Below are 17,655 nucleotides of genomic sequence, written 5' to 3' on the forward strand. Positions count from 1 at the left end.
AGAGAAAGCTTGGAAAACAGCAAGAAAAGTGTTTGTCTCAACCCCACTAGTCCATCCTGTTTTCATTTTTATGTATTCTTTTTTAATATTTGATCAGAAAATCACACATAGACTTTTTACATAATTGGAAGTATATTAGTTATTTCTGCATCTTAAAATTAACACTGTATTGGAAACACTTTTTCATGTTGCCACAAATCTGCATACTAATCATTTTTTTGTGGCCCCGAAAGATTCCTTTGAGTGTTAATTATAATTCATTTGCTTTTGCTATGCATTCAAATTGCTTCACATTTTTACCATTAAATAAAGTGACCTCCTGCATAGTGCTATCTCCTGATCTTAGATCAATTTCTTAACATACTGGAGTTATGGGGTTAAAGGATATGAGCATTTTACTGCATGTTTCCAAACTGCTGTCCAATGGGGATGTGACAGCTTTCACTGCCACCAGCAAGATACGAGAGGACCAGCTTCACTGTGCTCATGCCAACTTCTGAATCACTGCCATCCGTGCGCAGAGCATCCACAGATTCCCCTGACTTGTACACAGTTTTTCTTCTCAGGAGTTTAGTAACTGAGACACAAATAGAAGTTAGTTGTACCATCTGCTTGTGATTGCTTTGTGGCCACAGTTTAAAAAATGCCATAAAAAATGCCACCAGATACCAGAGTGGCAGTGTTCCTACCCTATGGTCCATGGGTGGGAGGGACCTGGCACCACCGACTTCTATTCGTAGCTGAGGAAGGACTTAATGAAATTCAACTCCTTCTGCAAGGACAGAAGTTTCTGTAGGATGACATCGGCATGATTTTGTCTTTTCCTGTGAAGTTTAGCAGTGAAATCTTTATGGTTTTTAGGAAAAATGTTTGGAAGGGCTTCCTAATAGTGACGTATTTCATGGCGAGTGGCATTATGAAAGTATTTATTACACTTTTGAGTGAGATTCCTCCAGAGCCTAATAAAGTGCTCTGCTCTCTATGAGCACTTCATAAATAGTTGTTACTGCTTCTGAGCACAGAATAGTGGCAGTATTTGCATAACAGATCCTTCTTTTTGGTGAACTCACAACCTTACTAAGTTCTATAAAGCCTGGTTACATACAGGATGTTTCAAAACACATCTCTGAAGAATTCAGAGCACAGCGTAAATCTCCCATTGCTGATGATGTGCTTTACCTGGGGGCAATGGCAGTGTTTCTTTGAATTATTTCTAAATTATCTCAAACCAAATGTGTCTGGGTGACTCTACTCGACAGGTTAGATCCAAGCACTGGTGAGGCCAGAAACTCAGGGTCCATCTCTGTGCCCCTCATTTTAAATGAAGAATAGTGTCAACAGATATCTTTGGTCACCAGACGTGAAAGAATACCTCCTATGTGCTCAGCCAGGTGCCAGGGAGTTTGAGGATTCAAAAGGAGTCTGGCCTATTTTCATACCTTCCTTGGAGGAGAAACACAAGCATGTTTAAATACAAAGAAAAGGCAGCCAGTAATGAAGACGAGCTAGACAGTTCTGTTGCTCATCAGTTTGGGGCTGGTTTGCTTAGGCCTGAGGTGGGCTGGGCTACTGTGAGAAGGGTTTCGTAAGAAATATCAGAGAAAGACCTGTGGATGGAGCCCCACCCTGTAAAAAGAGAAAGCTGCATCAGAGCATATGATCTGGCGGTCACTAAAAGTGACTATTTATAGCAAGCCCCTCAGTAAAGACTTTGGGTGTTTGATATTAATGCTCTGGGAGACCATGTCATATAGTGAATAGAACATGGACTTTGAATCCATATGGATCCCAATTCAACTGTGAGTCTTAATAGATATATAACTTTGGGCAAGTCATTCAACCTCTCTGAGCTTTAGTTTTCTCATCTGTAGTATTTAGAGTTAGCAAAATAGTCCCTTACAAGTTTATTATGAGTACAAGAAATTATATCTATGTATCTATGGCTATTCATATCCCATTATATAAAATTTATGTATAATTATGCATTTTACATATATGCATATATATACACACATATACACACACAAATATGTAATTGCATGTTCATGACACAGTTAAGGTGATTGTTATAGTCAGGATTTCCTCTGTAGTCAGGACTTGAGTGAGTCTGAAAGAGAGCAGTATTCCAATGCTTTTTCCCAGTCTAATTCTGCCACCCAAATTTTGGGTGGATCAAAGAGATCCCTTTGATACATCTTTCTCTCCCATGTTGTTTCCTTCTTTCTCATCATTCTAACTTTCAGCCACAAAAGGTGAAGCCTCTTCATAGGTAGGGAGGTGTATATTGTCAGTGTCGGAAAAGTCACCATTATAATTACTTTCTCCTACCTTTGCCATGGACATGTGTGTGGACATTTTTGGTTCCCTTATAAATACCATTGAGCAACCAATTAATTCTCATTGATAGACCAGTTTTACCTGTTTAAGTTGAGCTGTTAAAATTGGTTGGGCTCCAAACACCCACGCTGGTTTTTTCTTGTCTCATCTGTATTGCTTTACATGGCCAAAACATATCTTCTTTCAGACCTTCAGTAAAATTCATATTTTGGCCATGGTTCAATCTGAAAGTGAGACACTTTAGGGAAGTCATAATGAAGAATGGGATGATGATGATAATGTGTTGTATTTGTATAACATTGAACCATATTTCAAAGTGCTTTTATGTCCTGAAAGTCTAACTGCTCATATTGGAAAAAAAATATCCAGCCTGGAATTGTATGAGATATAGTACTGTCAAAGAATCATTCTTTTCAGGAACTCATTGTTACCCTTGGGTATTATTTCATCGTCACTGCCTCCTGGGAGGTAAGTGATAATGTTTGTCCCTTTTTTATAGCTAGGGAAACTGAGGCAGAAAGCCATTAAGGGCTGTGTGGGCATGCTGCCAAAACATCCAGTAAGTTCAGTTGAAAATTCGACCAATCATCCAGATGTTGTTTCCTACTCACTGCCAAACATCTGGATTCACTGAATGCCTGGCTCCGTTGACCTAAAGTTTTAGTGATGAGGAGGTAGAATCAAGTTAACTTGCCTCAGTTCACATGTAAGTGAGTGGAGAATCCAGGAGTATAATGTTATTTTCCTAAGCTCCTCGCTTGGTGCTGCAACTATTAAACTACAGTCGGATGTCCCAACACAGGCAACTGTAAGTACAGAGCCTCTTCTGTCTATGCATGCATGCCCATGTATGTCCATCCAGGTGGACTGTGGCTAGGCCATTTATGAGCACGTCCCCAGAGACCTCTTCACTTTCTTCCATGGAAATTCTCAGCTGCCTCCTTTCAAGTTATGGTTGCTGTTGATAGGATTTGAAATAATATATTCACTGAGGGAATAATGTAACATTATTTCCATATTGACAGTACCACGATGTAACCTGGAGGGGACGTGTTCAGGGTCAGGCCCGGGGCCCCTTTCCTGGGAAGGCCTGCAGGTGTGGAATGTCCTCCCCTCCTCCTTCCAAACCAGAGTTCTTGTGTAACATTCCCACGATTGGAAATGAGGACCCTTTTATTTCCTTCTCAGTTTCTAATTTGTGTGTGAGGATTTATTGTCTTGTGTTAGGAGAGGAATTGAACTCTTAAGTCCTCAATGTCAGTCCTGGACTTTGCTGGGCCATGTTGCTTTAAAAAAAATTGTGTTTTTCTTAATATCCTGCTCAAGCCTCCTGCATGGAGAGAAGACCCCACAAATACCAAGAATGATCATGATACACTCTTACCCACAGGCCACTGTGGCCTATGTGTCCTCTGACTCAGTTTGTTGGTAACAGTTTCTCTCTAAGAGTCGCTGTGTAGTTAGAGACCTTAAACTACTACAGAAGCTATTGTTTCCAAGAAAAACCTAGCTGTTTATTATTTTCCCTCAGTTTCAGTTCGGGTTCAAATGAAATTCCAGAAATTGTTTTCCTGCCTGTTGGAAACAGTTGAAGCCAGAGCAGTCAATACCTGCTCATTTGGTGTCAGAGCTTTTCATTCAAAGTTGGATACTCTCATCTGTTTGGGATGGTTGAAATGTCCTGCTGAATGGTGGGGGTGTGGACGAGGTGGCCTCTTAAGATTCCTTCCAGCCGTGTGATTAAGTGATTTGTGGCTCAAGGTCAGGCTTTAACCCAGCACCCTCTTGTGAACAAGTCTTGTGACTTTATTCTCTGCCCTGCCACTCTTTTTTAAACACTCTGTTCCCAAGTCACCCCTTTCTACTTTGTAACCTCTCATCTTTTCAGAGATTCCTCCCTTCCCACCAGTCTTCCAGCCTGGGCAGATGGAACTTAAACTTGCCCTTCCCCCTACCCAATTCTTCTGTTCTCCTGCCTTGTTCTCATGAGGCCATGAAAACATTAAACTACAAAAACACTTTTGCATTTATCACCCTCCTCCAGAACCATATAGGTGATCTGTCTTCAGATCTTGTTAGCCATGTGACTCCATATGAATGATAATAATTCTACCATCAATTTGCACAGCACAATTCAATATGTAAAGCTCTTTCATGAACATTACCTAAATTGATCTTCACAATGACTCAGAGAAGCAGACATTATTACCTAGATTTACTAGATGAAGAACCTATGGGCACTGGATGTCTAAGGGACCTCCATATAGTAAGTGGTCAAACTAGACCTAGAATCAAGGGGGACTGATTTCAGTCTCTGTGCTCTTTCCTTCTATGTCTTTGAAGACACAGCATGCCTTGCTATGGTTAGCATGATCCATATATAAATGATGTGCAGAAAGAAGTACAAATAGCAGAAACTCCTTAATTTGTCTAATGATTTCCAAGTCCCTAATGTAGTAATGTCTATGGTCTGAAGCTCTAAAATAGGCAGCAAAGAAAAAAATAAGCATGCTGTTTACCAAGCGTCCACTGGGAAGAATCTTAGAAAACTGGCCACAGTTGTGTATGGTGTGGAAACTAAGGCACTTTGTGACATAGACAGCAGACAAACTTTCTATTAGCTATCTCTAACTCATAAAATGATTTTAAATGGCCAAAGAAAATTTTAAATGTAGAGCAGACAGTGGAATGTCTCCACTTACATCCCCCTTCATAAATACCTGAAAAGTATTTTTAAGATGCCTAACAGATTATTTTGGTATCGTGAAAAGACACTAACTTTGAAATAGAAAGTTGCCGCTTTAATAAATTAATTAATAAAGTTGTTACATGTCAGAAAAGTACCCAAGGCATACCTTAGCATGTTGGTGGGAATGCAAATTAGTACAGCCACTATGGAAAACAGTGTGGAGATTTCTTAAAAAGCTGGAAATAGAACTGCCATATGACCCAGCAATCCTACTTCTGGGCATACACACCAAGGAAACCAGATCTGAAAGAGACACGTGCACCCCAATGTTCATCGCAGCACTGTTTATAATAGCCAGGACATGGAAGTAAGTTTTAAAAATCTTTAAATGAATCTCAAGCATGATCAAAAATTCTTTGAGTAACTTTTTTCATAGTCTTCTCACAATAAAACCAGTGAGAGTCATAAAATGCTGGCCTATTCCAATGGTTGCTAGAAAAGCTAACACTGATCTAAAATTTCTAAACCAAAGGAGAAACCTTTTGAGAGTCAAATTTAAATAAAAGGCCTTTCCAAATGAAATTATGTCACAGTGTTTCTCACACTTCTTCACATACATATAGTGTAGCAGAACTCTAATAATTGCCATTTCCATATGGAGTCAGAATGTGTGTGTGTGTGTGTGTGTGTGTGTGTGTGTGTGTGAAAGACAGAGTATCTACAATGGCATGTTAACAACAGCCAATGAATGACTTCTGAGTTATAAAAGAATAATGTGAGTTGGTCTTCAAATACCGGACCTAGACTTTGTGGAGCTAAACATGATTTCATGAAGTAAAAGGGAATTAGCTGATGCATTCCAAAACACATTTATCATTAAAAAATCTTCTGTCATTTTGCTTAATAGCTTGAAAAATAATTACAGTGTCTGGTGGCTTTGGGGAGCATGTGTTTTTAATATCTTAATTATTATGTACAGTTTAATAACACTGCACCAAGATGAATTCCCAAGTATTTCATATTAAATTTCTTGAAAATGAACTATTTGCTTTTTTTAGAAGATACAGGATTAAAGGTACTTAAATTGGGTCATGTATTTTAATCTTTGCACATTAAGTTAAATTATTCAAAAACAGATGATAAGTCAAGAGTGGTAAGCCAAAATGTTGTTGATAGCAGTCTTGTGGTGATTGTGACTTAGCAGTGAAAGGAAATACATGATCTTTTTTCATTGCAGTATTATACTCTTGTAAGGTTTTTTTTAGTACGAAGTATTGAAAGTGTTAGCTATGGAAAGACAAGTTCTGCATATGAAAAGGAAATTCTATCGAACTATAAAGGCTATTGGGTTTACAAAGTTAGAAATATATTTCCGAAATATCTATGAAATCCATAGAGTCTCTTATTTACATCTACCTGCTGGCCAAATACAACACAGCAAAAATAAATGCTTACAAATGATTGCTCTCTACCCCCGTAAACCTGTATTATAAGCAGTATATTGGTGTATGTATGTTCAAATACTATTTGGAAATTCAGAGACAACTTTTATACTGATATATTTATGAATATATATGTATCCTGCCTCTGGATTGTCAGTTCCTTAAGTCTGAGATCATGCATACAACTCTGTTTTCTATAACACCTAACATAGTGGCATATACAGAATAGACCCTCATATACAGTATTTTATAGATCAGTTCATTCAAAGAAGTTAATCTTTGTTGCCCTAAATTTATTTCTGAACTTTGATTTAATTTGAGGTACTTTTCACATTCAATATTAACCAGTTTTTGTGCTAAAGAAGAGGGTTATGTAAGTACACTGTTATAGTTTGCAGGGATGTTTTGGTCATAAGGGTCCAGCCCTTTGATTTTATAGACGAACAAATGAAAACCTAGAGAGACAAATGACTTGTCCAAAGTCACACTGCTAGTAAATGACAAAGCTGGGCTTAGGAAACAAACAGATTGATAGTTTGCAGTGCCTTTGCTCTGCTTCCAAAGGCCCTTGTGTAATGCAAAACATGCTTGTAAACACGCAAGCACATTTTCTTACACAGAACTCCCAACCACAGCAGAAGCCCCTACTGAAGCAGTTCATCTTTGGAACAAAAATGGGCATAACAAGAGACAGGAACTTGCTAATTATTTATCTCTTGTCATATCTATTAACTAGTGTTTGGTCATAACAAGTACACTTCAGTGCCTCCTGCCTCATTAAACCCAGTGAGCAATGGTTGCACGTGGGTAGGGGCCAGGGCAGGGGCCTCTCTGCTGGGCTCACTGGACCCAAACCGGGCAGAGTCAGCAGGACCTTTTGCTCGTGGTTTTATGCCCACTCACACATTCTGACTTGGGCTCCTGTCCACATTCAGGATTAGTCATTAGTCATCCTTTCACTCTCATGCTCGTGTCTCAACTCCTCCACCTTCCTGGGTACCCTATAATGATTTATCCAGTGCTTCTCCCTCCTTCCAGAATGGCAGAATTAGCATCATATTAGTCAGTGGGCTTATGTGCCAGTTGTTAAGGCAGTGTGTTCAGATTCTGTTCCACGGGGAGTAGAGATGTGGGAGATGTGCTGTGGCGGTTATTCTGCGTCCCCCATTCCTATTTTAACCAGAGTGTGTCTAAAATCTGCTTTACATATGGGTCTTCTAAATAAGATTTCACTTAAACAAAGGGCTTCAACTGCTAAAACTTTATATAAAAAGTCTCAGAGTGCCCTTGAAGCTAATATTAAAGGTTTAATCCCATATGGAGCCATTTCTTCATATGAGCATTCACTCAATGAATGTACTAAGTATCTACAATACACAAGGCAGTCACAGAATGCCTTCCAATCTCCATCTGCCACTCCTAAAATGAACTGTTAATTAAAATGGAGACAACATGGAAAGTATGAATGGGTTGGTGGAGACGTTATTCCTATTGGAAATGATGTTCCCATTGGAAGGCCCATTATTCTTATATTGGTGAGCCAAAAGTATCTTCTTTGAAGCTGAAGACCAAAACAAAGTTTTCCTTGCCCATGTCATTAGGATTTTGACAAAATTCAATGGGAATAAAACTAACTTCTGAATAGAGAGCAGATACTTTTGCCCCAGGATGGCAGCCCTGTGTTAATTGGCTCAACCAAAAGTTTGGCCTTACTCCTTTATACCCATGGTTATTGAGACCTAGGGCTTCCCAGGTGGCACTAGTGGTAAAGAACCAGCCTGCCAATGCAGGAGACTTAAGAGACATGGGTTCAATCCCTGGGTCGGGAAGATCCCCTGGAGGAGGGCATGGCAACCCACTCCAGTATTCTTGCCTGGAGAATCCCATGGACAGAGGAGCCTGGTGGGCTGCAGTCCATAGGTCGCAGAGTTGGACACTACTGAAGTGACTTAGCACACACACACTGAGACCTAACCTTCAACTGTAAACTCATTTGACATATGGCCAGGGATAGTTCCATATTCTGTGTAGGCTCAGTGTTAGTATTTAGTGAATGTAAAATAATAATAATGGGGTCAGTTCTGTGTGCCTAACTATATGTTTTCCTTAGATAGCAACCACGGTAATTTTGCATAGCAATTATTGAGTGGAATATTTCCAGCAGAGTTGTAATTAATGTTCAAAGTAAAAATTGTGTTATTATTCATATGTACTTCATTTTCTTGGATAATTTCCTAATATAGTTAAAGATGGTCTTATTTGTTTAGTTGATCTGTGTTATTTACTTCATAGTCCATATCTTGCTAGTTCATCACTTTTCAAGGTAGTAACTATTCTGCACTATGGGTAAGCAGTTGACAAGACCAAAAGAGCTAAGAGAATTCCCATTGTGATATGTCCTAGATAATGACGCCCAATTTCAGACCAGTTTATATTCCATGGCACTGAAGAGTTTTCTGGTTATTCTCATGGTATCACTATTAGCAAATTTTGAGTCATCACAAGAAGCAGAAGAAGAGCCGAAAGACTGGAAACAGGCACAAAGCTTTACCCTCACCTTGAATAAGGAGGGTCAGTTGGATTGTGGAAACCACACATTAGGGAACCTGGTATCACATCTTCCCCGAATTCTAGACTAGAATCTTGGAGGCTGTGAGCTTCCAGACACCATGGTGATAGTTACTAGGAGCCACTTTGGGCTCACTCAGAACAAATCATACCACTTCCCCTTACTTATGTGCACATGTGATGTTGATATGGTATACCTAGATTTCAGCAAAATGTTTGACAGAAACTCCTATGATCGTTTTTAAACAAGTGACACAAAATGTTGGCTAAGTAATCATATGGTTTGGTGAATGTGTAGCTAATTCAGCATCATTCCTGAAGAGTGTTTTGTTAATGTGTCAGTGTTAGCCTGGAGAGAGGCTTTTAGCTGTTTGCTTTGACCTTTACTGCCTAAAGTTTTTACCAATGACTTACTACAGACAGAGAAGACATACTTTTAATATTTAGTGATGACATGAAGCTAGATGGGGTTAGCCGATGCATAGATAACACAATGAGGATCTCAAAATATCTCAGTAGGATAGAATGGCAGAAAAACTAGCAAGGTGAAATTTTTCAGGGAAAAATGGGAAGTATTACATGAAGATGCGCAAACATGATTTAGCCACTCTTTTGATATTGTGGCCATTATTGGGGGTTGGGGGTAATGGAGGCAGGTAAATATATACATATGTGTTGGAGTAGAGGAGGGAGAGCATGCAAGTAAGTAACTAGAGAAATACTGTCGATCCTGTTTAAAGGTTCAGAAGAACTCTTTGAGGATTTTAAGCTTCACTATTCCACATGAGTTTTTAATAAACCAATACTACCTGCTTCCGTTGTAAAGTCTTATTGGTATGTGACTTAGAGGCATAATGAGAAATTGGAGAGCCTCAACACTATATAATCTAGTTTGGGGGAAAGTACAAAGGCTTTAGAACCAAACGTAGATCTATGTTTAAGTCCCAGATGTGTCACTCTGTGATTGCCTAGCTTGTGGCCGAATTATTTAACCTCATTGTACCTCAAGTCCCCTAATCTGTGAAATAGCTATACTGCAATATATCTTGAAGGTTTAGTAGAAGTGTTAGAGATAATACATGTCGTAGCACAGTAAATCATTGGTCTCCAATCTCTTTGCCACCAGGGACCAGTTTAGTGGAAGACAGTTTTCCATGGAGCGGGGTTGTGGGGAATGGTTTTGAGATGATTCAAGTGCATTACATTTACTGTGCACTTTATTTCTTTTTTTTAATTAATTAATTTATTTTAATTGGAGGCTAATTACTTTACAGTATTGTAGTGGTTTTTGCCATACATCAACATGAATCAGCCATGGGTGCACATGTGTTCCCCATCCAGAACCCCCCTCCCACCTCCCTCCCCATCCCATCCCCCAGGGTCATCCCAATGAGCACTTTATTTCTAATCTAATGCTGCCACTAATATGATGGGAGGTACCAGTCTGTGGCCTGGAGGATGGGGACCCTTACAATAAATTATAGTTACTCTCTTTCTTCATATTATGATATCTGAAGAGTTAACATAAAGGAAAGTCACTTTAAGTTACTTTAAGTAACTTGATTCACTGTGCCTCAGTTTGTCAGTTTTTGGAATGTAGAAACTATAACTTTTCTAGGTTGAATTATTGTTTAAATTATTTTAAATATAATTATCTCAACTGTAAAGATTCTTGGAAAAATATGTCTAGCCAATCCTTGACAGATTTTTTAACTATTTAAAGTTCAGTTTGACTCAAGGCAACTGAATGGAAAATGAAGATGATAAATTTTAAAATTATATATACATACATATGTATTAATATGTTCATATGTGTTTGCACACACACACACACATATATGAAGGAACGTGTGTTTAAATTAAGTTCCTTAGATTTTTCCAAGTTTGAACTCTGCCCTAAAGTGGAGGATCTATAAATAGGCAGGCTATCCTTAGAGACCATGATCCAGAAGTCTGATTTTAATCTTCAGCCCCACCAGGACCTTTCATGGGAGGATGGTATCAAGTGAAAAGACTTCAGAGCTATAAAGTTCAGGGCAAATTAATCTGCATTCCTTTTGAACATCTTGCTCTCTGGTTGAAGATGGTGAGTAGTTCCTATATTTAAAACCCAGCTGACATGTTATCCTTATTGGCAGATGTCTCACAGGAGGTATTTAGAATGATTTTGAGTGGCATATAATATGTTCATGAGTGTGTGTGTGTGTGTGTGTGTATTTCACATGCCGACAGAGCAGAAAGAATTCACAGGGCTTGAGGCTACTGAGCTTTCTTGAGACACCATCACTTTCAGCTGTCGGGGTGATGTCACAAATGCCAGGAACACTGCCTAGGCCCAAATTCCCAAAGCTCAATTTTGCATTACAGAGTCTAAGGCAGACAAGACCCCTTCCATGGGCTCTGCCATCTAAGAACCATGGAATTTGTTTGCTACAGGCTGGGACCAGCCACCACTTGTTGTGAGGCAAAAAGAGAGCTGCCCCCTGCTGCCTGAGCCTTTATCCCTGCCTGGGATACCATGGAAAATGGGGAAGGAATCCAGACTCATTAATGGGCTGGTACAAAAGATTAAGCCAAGCTAGAGGCAGTTCGTTATAGCTGCATATGGATTCTTGAAGGCAGTTGAAGGATCTCCAGACCAGAATCCAGTGGTGCTGTTGCCTTTGTTCGCCAGACCCAAGTATATGATAAGGGTATCCCTGTAGGGAGCAGTTTTCTTACTGCTAGTTTCTGTTTTGCAGAATGTCATTCCCCTGGCTAGTGTAGCAAATTGGCTGATCAATAATTGCAATCTGATAACCCACAGTACCAATTATTGTTAAAGCTACAGGTTTTATTGTTAAGAGGCTGAGATGGAGCTCACGTCTAAGCTTCTACTCGGATGAACAGCTTTTGTTCTTATCTGTTGTTCTTGGAAAGCAGTTAAACCATGATTGCTTCTATGACTCCTTTTCAAAATGAAACTCAATCAGGAAAAAAAGTAAAACATATATATAATTTATATAATATATAATGTATTATATATATATGTATATCTCCTCACTGTTCATTTAGCGCTTATTTATTGAATGCACACCTTATGTGCAATGCTGAGTCTTGTGGGCTCTATTGTTAAGATTAGAGAATCTCTCCTCCTTGTATAGACTTCTCACACATACGTGTATCATTACCATTTGAATTCATTTGTTCACTATTGAACAGCTCTATGTACTGGAGGTAGGGGCTGTGGACAAGGATATAGGAATAAGTTTAAGCACAATTCTTGCTTTCAAGGAGGGTGATGAAAACATACCTGCATAACTATAATCCAACACATAGTGTAAGTGTCACTAGACAAATATAAACCAAGTACTCTGCTCACCGAGAGAGGGAAGGATTAATTTCAAGATTTCATAAATAGGTAGCCTTTAAGCCTTTATGGCCTTGAAAGATGAGGAGAATTTTGACAGATAGAGGTTGGTGGGAAGGATCTTCCTGGCAGAGAAATGTGGTATGCACAGTGGCACAAAGACATGAAAGTGCATCGATAGCCAGAGTGGAAGAGGATGTAAGTAGTGAGAGATGAGACTGAAAAGATGGTATACTGCAAAATTTGGGAGGGTCATGAACAGTATAGAGAATCTGATTTTCCCTCTGTTAGCAGTGGAAGTTGGGGTAGAGAGAGAGGGGCATGCAAGTAAGTAGCTAGAGAAATACTATCTATTCTCTTTAAAGGTTCAGAAGAACTCTTTGGGGATTGTAAATTTCACTATTCCACATGAGTTTTGTGTTTGTTTTTTTTTTGAAGTCAAAATTGACATTTTTTAAATTTTTATTTATTTATTTATTTTACTTTACAATATTGTATTGGTTTTGCCATACATTGATTTGAATCCTCCATGGGTGTACATGTGTTCCCCATCCTGAACCCACCTCCCACTCCCTCCCCATCCCATCTCTCTGGGTCATCCCAGGGCACCAGCCCTGAGCACTTTGTCTCATGAGTTTTTAATAAACCGATACTACCTGTTTAATAAACCAATATTCCCTGAGCCAGTGCAGGAGCCAGAGTGACGAGGTCAGATCAGTGTTTTATGATGTTGACTCCACGAGGAGCATGAAGAGTGGCTTGGACATCAGAAATTGGAAGCAAAGAGTTCAGTTAAGCTTGCTCAGGTTCACGAGGCGAAGATGTGAAGCTTGCTACTAAAAATCATTCACCTTCCTTTCCACTTCCTGATGGAACAGTTCAGGGGATGAAAACTGCTCTGTACCTAGTCGAGCCAGTCATCTTCTGGCTATTAGCCAGGACCTAGGGAGGCTGGATTGTACATTGGTTAAGGTTCAAGAGTGAAGGTAATGTGGTGTGACCTCACAGCAGACCAGTACCTAACTCAGGTCTCACAGAAAAAAGGTTATTTTTAATTCTAGTATTTCATTGAACCTGAAGTAGAAGTTCTCACAATAGAGTATTTAGAGTCCCTGGTGAATGTGTTAACTATTACTTTTTAATCAATTTGTTACACACTTTTTTATTCAGGATTCCAATTAAAAGTGGCTCCTTGGCTGTTGAATGTTAAGCGTCATCCATTCACCGAAGCCTCAAAAATTACCAAAACTGTGAGAAAGAGTGAGAGAGATTATAGTGGTTTTTCTTCAGCTGCCACTGTGGGTGCTTAGATGTGTTGGAGAGACGACTGTGTTTCGTGACAGCCTCACAAAGAGGAGGGGGGGAACCCGAGGGAAGCGGTAACTGTTCGCCTTCTCCAACCTCCTTAAAACACATTTTCCCATTTGTTACCAACTCCTGTGTCTTTCTAATTATGGCAGCTACTTATAGTTTGTGCTGTTTCCCTAGAACCATCTTGGAGAACTTGATACACTTTATATATAGGGCTCTGCTTGTTCATTTTACTCAAACGTCTGCTGACAATGAGCTGACCTGACCTTTCACCGAGGCTGGCTGGCAGGCACTGGATACCACTTTTTCTCTCCACCTTAGCACTCTTGTGCCCTTGCTGGTCAGAGCAGATACAGAGAAGGCAGGCAGTGTAAAAGCTTGTTTACAGCACTTCCACAAGGGTAGAGTCTTATCTGCCCCACTCACCACTGTATCTTCTGCTTCTAGAACAGTGCCTGGCACATCTTAGGCAATGACTTTTTATTGTGTGAATAAGTAAAGTATTCTGTTCCAGCCTTTGAACCAGCTGTTTAACTCCAGTGTAGGGAGTCTGTAAGTTTTATCCTACACCTGTTTCACCATGGAATATTGGGAGCAGAAAACTTGCTTTCTGGTTTCACAGGTACACAGACAGAGGGGAAATTCTGACCTAGAATGGACCATGTGCAATGTCTCACTAGTACTTGATTGAGATGATGAGATTTGGGACTTTTCAGCTAAGATGATTAATGAGATTTTTGGACTTAGAGTTGAGTCTGTAATGGGTTGAGACTTTACGGAATATTGGGATAGGGCAAATGTATTTTGTTCATAGGGAGATAGTGTGCATGCATGAAAGAGAGAAAGCAGGGGCATTCTTTCCGGCATTAAAAAAGTTATTGAATATTACACTACAGTTTACCCTTTAAAGTATGTACAGAATATGCTAAATCTGCCAAAACCATCTAGAATAGTGCTTCCTTCAACTTAAAATTTTATTTTACTTTTTCCAGTTTTATTGAGTATAATTGACATACAACATCATGAAAGCTTAAGATGTACAATGTGTTGATTTGATATACTTCTATATCATAAAATGATGACCACCATAGCATTAGCTAATATCTCCATTCAATCACATCATTACCGTTTCTTTTTTATGATGAGAACATTTAAGATCTCTCTTTCTTCACTTTCTTGAGAAACATGGTGGAATTGTACCGTGTCCACCCATGAGTCCTCCATTCCATTCATTCAGAAGTTCCTTAACTTGGCAGAACCTGGAAAATTCGTGATCTCACTCTTCTGTCTTCCTTTGTTGCCCTTCATTTGGCGGCTATGCCATGGTTCCCATCCAGTGCGATGATTTTTGACAGAGACCTCAGGCTATAGCCTGCCCCCTCCTACTATGCCTACTCTGCCTCTCTAAAATACGGTATTGAGAGGAGATGGAAAACCTACTTTATCTGCCAGAGCCTGAGTAATAGGAACTTTCATTTTCTGGCTGTCTTCTTTGTACTTCAAGCTCAGCTTGTTGAGGCTTGAAGGGCTAAGATGAAATTATAATTCATGTCCCTGTTTTATTTCTCAACTCATCTTCCTGGATTCTGAAGACTGTGATGGTTCCTGCCTCAGTTACATGTAGGAAACTTTCTTATTTGCAGGCTACAAAAGTGAATCAAGTGATCAAAATCTTTATCATCATCTATCCTGTTTACACATATTTCTTGTGCTTTTCTATAGGAAATTTCTGGAGGGAAGACAAATGGGTCTGTGATCTTATCTACTCTCAGCATCATCTAGTCCTGCTCTCTCTTCCCTGGAGCCTGTCAGTCACCAAGTGCTTTCGTGTCATTCTTTGTAACCTTCTTTGTCTGAGATCCTTTTCTATCTGTATACCATCACCCTTACTCCAGGCCTGCCTTACTTCACCGCCAATCCCCTGATGGGCACAGTGACTAGAAAAATCAATGAGACACTCACTGCCCTTGGCTTCTAGGAATGGGCAGTCTTTTTTTTTTTTTTTTAACATCTTTGTTTTCTTATAGCACTGAAGTCTCCAATATGACTTTACATTTCACTTTATATTTTTCTTTTGTTGATCCATTTGTACAACTTCTGTCTCTACCACAAAAATACTTGCTTTCCTTTTATAAGTCCCCAAATATGGGACTTGACTCCCACTTATGCCATGCTTCCTTCTCTGAGGTGGGGAACCTCTTTGCCCACAACTGCTTGTTCCTCATCTTCCTATCCACCCGCTCTCATGTTCCATATAATTTAAGATTTTTCTTATAGGTTGATTTTTTTTGTCTATGCCCTTAGTGATGATTCTGTCTTTAATAGAAAGTTAAAAAATGATTCCTGGAGAAAGACAGTGATCAAGACTATATAGCATTTATTGAGTACTTGCTGAGTGCTGGTACTACTGGGTGTTTCAAAACATCTAATAAGAAGCACCATGCTTGCTATATGTCCTCCTAGATTTTAAAAAATCTATAATCTATAGATGCTTTTGGTTTGAGAACCATACTTGCTATGTGCTCCTTTCTAGATTAAAAAAAATCCATAATCTATAAATGTTTTTGGCTAGTGATAATGAACAGCAGCACTTTTTTTTTTCAAAGCAAAAACACCAGAAGTTTGGAAAGGAATTTGCAAGTTGTGTTGTAATGCAACTGATCTCTTTCTTCCTGAGAAAGTTGGTTTCTTGCCAGAGCGTTCAATTCAGGCCCACGCAAACTGGGTGTATTTATAGAGGGCTGAAGGAGGAAGAAAACATGATAAACTTTTCTCCCCAGTACAGAAGACAATGGTAAACAATCACCAGGTGAATACCATGTAGCACACAACTTGGAGAATCAAATGCCATCTTGGTATATGGCAGCCAGACATCTACTAGGTTGAAGGGGTCCCCCTTGCCCCTGTAGGCAGACAGTTGAGGTCTTGAGACTCAGAAATGCTATTCTGGATGATGGCAAGCCCTCAGAGCTTTCAGTTCAGTTCAGTTCAGTTCAGTTGCTCAGTCGTGTCCGACTCTTTGCGACCCCATGAACTGCAGCACGCCAGGCCTCCCTGTCCATCACCAACTCCCAGAGTCCACCCAAACCCATGTCCATTGAGTCGGTGATGCCATCCAACCATCTCATCCTCTGTCATCCCCTTCTCCTCCTGCCCTCAATCTTTCCCAACATCAGGGTCTTTTCAAATGAATCAGCTCTTCACATCAGGTGGCCAAAATATTGGAGTTTCAGCTTCAACATCAGTCCTACCAATGAACACCCAGGACTGATCTCCTTTAGGATGGACTGGTTGGATCTCCTTGCAGTCCAAGGGACTCTCAAAAGTCTTCTCCAACACCACAGTTCAAAAGCATCAATTCTTCGGTGCTCAACTTTCTTTATAGTCCAGCTCTCACATCCATACATGACCACTGGAAAAACCATAGCCTTGACTAGACGGACCTTTGTTGGCAAAGTAATGTCTCTGCTTTTTAATATGCTGTCTAGGTTGGTCATAACTTTCCTTCCAAGGAGTAAGCGTCTTTTAATTTCATGGCTTCAGTCACCATCTGCAGTGATTTTTGGAGCCCCCCAAAAGTAAAGTCAGCTACTGTTTCCACTGTTTCCCCATCTATTTGCCATGAAGTGATGGGACCAGATATCATGATCTTAGTTTTCTGAATGCATTAGTATTCTCTTTTACAGATGAAAATATTGACACTCAGATTTTAAGTCACTAAAAGGTTGCATTTACTCTAAGTTCTGTGATCTTTCTTCCACTCTTTGAAGAGAAGAATAACCATTAAGATATTCTCAGTATATGGAAGGTCATTGGAAGTAGCCTAGAACCAGTAGCTCTACCTCTAGCAATTTCTGCCAGGGCAAGAGTATGACAGTCCACAAAGATGTGTGTATAGGATATTTCATTGGTGGTGTTTGCATGGAAAAATTAAAAGCAGCCCACATGTCTATCAATAG

The 17,655-nt window shown here is 39.6% G+C and overlaps 1 protein-coding gene across 1 annotated transcript in view; it reads left to right on the top strand.

The window, feature by feature from the left end:
• Positions 1 to 17,655, top strand: part of GPC3 (glypican 3) — a 443,947-nt gene that overhangs the window by 331,797 nt on the left and 94,495 nt on the right. The window lies entirely within an intron of this gene.

The sequence above is a fragment of the Odocoileus virginianus genome, unplaced genomic scaffold (genome assembly GCF_023699985.2).
Source record: "Odocoileus virginianus isolate 20LAN1187 ecotype Illinois unplaced genomic scaffold, Ovbor_1.2 Unplaced_Contig_21, whole genome shotgun sequence".
Classification (NCBI taxonomy): Eukaryota; Metazoa; Chordata; class Mammalia; order Artiodactyla; family Cervidae; genus Odocoileus; species Odocoileus virginianus.